This window comes from Bombyx mori, chromosome 11 (assembly GCF_030269925.1).
Source record: "Bombyx mori chromosome 11, ASM3026992v2".
In the NCBI taxonomy this organism is placed as follows: Eukaryota; Metazoa; Arthropoda; class Insecta; order Lepidoptera; family Bombycidae; genus Bombyx; species Bombyx mori.
In genome coordinates this window covers 4,891,231-4,896,230 of record NC_085117.1, presented here as the reverse complement: position 1 = coordinate 4,896,230, position 5,000 = coordinate 4,891,231, and the positions used below count along the sequence as shown (strand labels likewise).

Sequence of the window (5,000 nt, the reverse complement as noted above, 5' to 3'; positions counted from 1 at the left end):
GAACGGTTTCACGTACTCTTGAACTCTCTCTTCAAAGTTCTTTTCAACTTTCCCTCACGGTACTTGTTCGCTATCGGTCTCGCGGTCATATTTAGCCTTAGATGGAGTTTACCACCCGCTTAGGGCTGCACTCTCAAGCAACCCGACTCTAAGGAGCGTCCCTCTCGCCGCGACCCTCCGTCGCTACGGGCCTGGCACCCTCTACGGGAAAACGGCCCCGTTCAAGACGAACTTGGACAGGAGTCGTCGCGACGAGAAAGCGGAACCTCCCGAACACCACATCTCCCGTTATCGATTAAAACAACGGGATTCAGTGCTGGGCTATATTCCTGTTCGCTCGCCGCTACTAAGGAAATCCTGGTTAGTTTCTTTTCCTCCGCTTACTAATATGCTTAAATTCGGCGGGTGATCCTCCCTGATCTGAGGCCAACGATATAAAAATAAATTTGAGGCAAACTCGATATCCGTCAGCGTCCATCGCAAAATCCTCCCACCCCTCTCCTCTCCTCACGCACGTCCTCCTTTCCTCTCCTCCCACCACCATTTTCTCTATTCCCAAGCATCAATCTCTTCTTTCTTCTCCTCACAAAAAATTTTGTAATGAGATTTCAATCAGAGACGAAAACGAGAGAGCCGAGAGCAGTGAGCGAGAGCGAGCGAACGAGAGCGCTAGCGAGTCAGAGTGAGAGATGGAGAGGCGCGAGGTCGCAATTCGGACGTCGAGTCCGCCTACACACGTTTTCCTATTGTTAATCATTCGTCTGTCCCGGTCATTAGTAGTTTTTCGTCGTCGCCGTTACGTTAAGTAAATTCAACGATCGATGTGTGTGCAAGCGAAAAATCGTTAGATTATTTTATTGAATTTATTCGCGATTACAAATAATTCATTAAAATTCTTCATCACAACGTTTCGCTTCGCACCGTCGTCGTCGTCGATATTAAATAACGATTAATACAACGTCAACAACAGAATAACGAAACCAAGACGACAAAAATTCATATACACGAGAACTCGCTACGCGCACGCTAAACATAACGCGCGCGCCAGAGAGGTTCGACGTGATTATGAAAATTTTGAAATAACAATAAAACATTTTTAGATCCGTCGGAGAGACGAGCTAGCGAAACGCGATTCGTAATCGTAGTCTTCGGTCAGATTTTAATTAAATAAAACAACACGTAACGACGAGTACGAACGCGTAACGCGGAACGCGTCAACGCGACGGATCACGAGCGCGGCACGAGCCACGCAATGTGATTAATGTTTTTTATGCAGCCGGCCCTCAGACAGGAGTGGTCCTGGATGTGTCTCCACGGACCGCAATGTGCGTTCGAAATGTCGATGTTCAAATGTGTCCTGCAGTTCACACTATGACGCGCAGTTAACTGCGTTCTTCATCGACCCGCGAGCCAAGTGATCCACCGTCCAGGGTAATGATTTTCGTTTTTTCTGTAATGTTTAAATAAAAATAAAAAATTTCTTTTTTTTTTTTTCTTGTCGAAAAAAAAAACAATAAATAAATAAAATGTATTCTATGTTAATTTACGAAACCGTCAACGACGACGAGAGAGACACGAGCGAGCGCTCCCGCAAGAACGCGCGCACGCGACTCTCCGTGACGTTTGGACGTGTACGCGACGTTTCGACGTTTTCGCCGTGTGCGCGCGCGCGTTTCGCATTTTATACATAAATATTATAATATTCGAAATTTCGAATCTCAAAATATATAATAATAAACATATAAAACACGGTGGTACAACGCACGCACACACACGTTAAGAAAACTAAAACGTCTGTGAGTTTTTCTTTCGATCACCGCGTTCTCGCTCTCGAGCGCACTAGTGTCACGACGGCAATCGAATCGACACGACGACACACACACACACAACTACTGCATCACACACACACACACACACACCACAAACACAGAACAACACTGTAATTTCGGTGTCAGTAATGGTATTTTGTAGTGCGCGTATAGTTTTATGCGTGTGCTGCCGTGCGCGTGCAGTACGCAGCAGTATTAGATATATAATGTCAGCAGTCAGATTCAATATCGTCGCGACAAACGCGCGCGAGAGCGTGAGAAATCGGATAAACGATAAAAATTAAGAACGATCGAATGTATGCATGCGTATATATATATAAATAAATAAATAAAATATTTACATATCACACACAATACAACACACGTTAATGATCCTTCCGCAGGTTCCCCTACGGAAACCTTGTTACGACTTTTACTTCCTCTAAATGATCAAGTTTGGTCAACTTCCCAACAACGCCGACGGCCGTGAAGCCACCGCGTGTCGGTCCGAAGACCTCACTAAATCATTCAATCGGTAGTAGCGACGGGCGGTGTGTACAAAGGGCAGGGACGTAATCAACGCGAGCTTATGACTCGCGCTTACTAGGAATTCCTCGTTTATGGGGGATAATTGCAAACCCCAATCCCCAGCACGAAGGAGTTTCAGCGGGTTGCCCGGGCCTCTAGGCCAGGGAGAACATGCTGATTCCTTCAGTGTAGCGCGCGTGCGGCCCAGGACATCTAAGGGCATCACAGACCTGTTATTGCTCAATCTCGTGCGGCTCGAAGACGCCGGTCCCTCTAAGAAGAATTTTAATACGTCGTCAGTGAGTTGCGCGACACGAGGCCGCGCACACCTAAATAACGACGCCTATTTAGCAGGCTAGAGTCTCGTTCGTTACCGGAATTAACCAGACAAATCGCTCCACCAACTAAGAACGGCCATGCACCACCACCCACCGAATCAAGAAAGAGCTGTTAATCTGTCAATCCTTCCGGTGTCCGGGCCTGGTGAGATTTCCCGTGTTGAGTCAAATTAAGCCGCAGGCTCCACTCCTGGTGGTGCCCTTCCGTCAATTCCTTTAAGTTTCAGCTTTGCAACCATACTCCCCCCGGAGTCCAAAATCTTTGGTTTCCCGGAAGCTGCCCGCCGAGCCATTGTAGTAACGTCGGCGGATCGCTAGATGACATATTTACGGTTAGAACTAGGGCGGTATCTAATCGCCTTCGAACCTCTAACTTTCGTTCTTGATTGATGAAAACACCTTTGGCAAATGCTTTCGCTGATGTTCGTCTTGCGACGATCCAAGAATTTCACCTCTAACGTCGCAATACGAATGCCCCCAGTTATCCCTATTAATCATTACCTCGGAGTTCTGAAAACCAACAAAATAGAACCGAGATCATATTCTATTATTCCATGCACGAAATATTCAAGCAGCATTTTTAGCCCGCTTTGAGCACTCTAATTTGTTCAAAGTAAAATTGTCGGCCCACCTCGACACTCACCGAAGAGCACCGCGATAGGATTTTGATATTGAACCGGCGTTTTTTAGAACGCCGGCTCACCGACGATATGCTCCGCAAACGTGTCAGTATCACCGCGGATGCGGTGCACCGACAGCGCGGCGCACAAATGCAACTACGAGCTTTTTAACCGCAACAATTTTAGTATACGCTATTGGAGCTGGAATTACCGCGGCTGCTGGCACCAGACTTGCCCTCCAATTGTTCCTCGTTAAAATATTTAAAGTGTACTCATTCCGATTACGAGGCCTCGTAAGAGTCCCGTATCGTTATTTTTCGTCACTACCTCCCCGTGCCGGGAGTGGGTAATTTGCGCGCCTGCTGCCTTCCTTGGATGTGGTAGCCGTTTCTCAGGCTCCCTCTCCGGAATCGAACCCTGATTCCCCGTTACCCGTGACAACCATGGTAGTCGCAGAAACTACCATCGAAAGTTGATAAGGCAGACATTTGAAAGATGCGTCGCCGGTACTTGACCATGCGATCTGCAAAAGTTATCCAGATTCATCAAAATTAACGACTTCGGACGCGAGGCCCTCCGTCGATTGGTTTTGATCTAATAAAAGCACTCATCCCATCACTGGTCAGAGTTCTGATTGCATGTATTAGCTCTAGAATTACCACAGTTATCCAAGTAACTGAGTAAGATCTAAGGAACCAAAACTGATATATTGAGCCATTCGCGGTATCGCCTTAATACGGCTTGCACTGAGACATGCATGGCTTAATCTTTGAGACAAGCATATAACTACTGGCAGGATCAACCAGGGAGCTCTCTTTTTCGTTAGCTCGAAAACTAAAACGTCGCACCGCATCGGGCGTAAAAACGCTCGTACGGCGTGATCGTGTTTAGGTATTATAATAGTATTTATATAATAAACAACTCTCGTTGTTTACTAATAAATAATATCATTAAATATATAAAAATCCATATCCTAGAAAATTTAATTTTTAAGGAAAAGGATAATTATACAAAATCGGTCCACCGAGATTTCGCATAAACCGTTCACGTTAAAACATATAATGTTTAAATAAAAACACCATATGAAATATTATAATTCGTTTTAACGAATAAAATTTCAAAATCGCGCACGGAACGTACAGAATGACGTAAACGACTGAACGAACAGGTGCATTCGTCCGTTTGATTGTTTCATTCTGAAATTAGAAATGAACTAACCGAACGAACATGCCGTCGCATGAGTTACGCATATGTCTCACACGGTGTTACGGCGACCGCAGCGTTTCGGTTAATCTATAATAAATATATTATATTATTATTATTATTAAACACGAAACACACGCAACGCGCAAAACCAATGAACATATGAAAAATTTTAAAATTTCCAGGACCAAAAAATTTATGCGTCCAATCACAAAAGTCTCCTCCTCTCCTCAATGTATATATGTCAAGCTTCTGACCGGACAAGATATATATGAGAGATGGATAGATACTTCAGATCGCATGACGCAGGTCCGACGCTGATCAAATATATAATATATAACTTTATAATGTGTTCGTTTAAAAACGAGAGAGAAAAACTGAAAATGTAATCCAAAAAACAACAAACATCAATCAAATCTTCCTCTCTCGCCTCGCGCACCAACTAAGGCACGCCCGAACATCAAACGCGACACGCGCTCAAACCACACATGTGATGCGGGCCG

The 5,000-nt window shown here is 44.9% G+C and overlaps 3 non-coding genes across 3 annotated transcripts in view; all 3 read right to left on the bottom strand.

Annotated features, from left to right (window-relative positions):
- LOC134199766 (large subunit ribosomal RNA) overlaps positions 1 to 429 on the bottom strand; it is a 4,118-nt gene extending 3,689 nt beyond the window's left edge. The window contains exon 1 of the ribosomal RNA XR_009974388.1: positions 1 to 429. This exon is cut by the window's left edge and continues 3,689 nt beyond it. This is a non-coding gene — a ribosomal RNA (large subunit ribosomal RNA).
- Positions 430 to 1,277: 848 nt separating this feature from the next.
- On the bottom strand, positions 1,278 to 1,434 carry LOC134199771 (5.8S ribosomal RNA). Its single transcript, XR_009974392.1, has one exon. It is a non-coding gene; the product is annotated as a 5.8S ribosomal RNA (ribosomal RNA).
- A 761-nt stretch (positions 1,435 to 2,195) lies between these two features.
- Positions 2,196 to 4,103, bottom strand: LOC134199775 (small subunit ribosomal RNA). The gene has a single exon (XR_009974397.1). It is a non-coding gene; the product is annotated as a small subunit ribosomal RNA (ribosomal RNA).
- Positions 4,104 to 5,000: the final 897 nt, after the last annotated feature.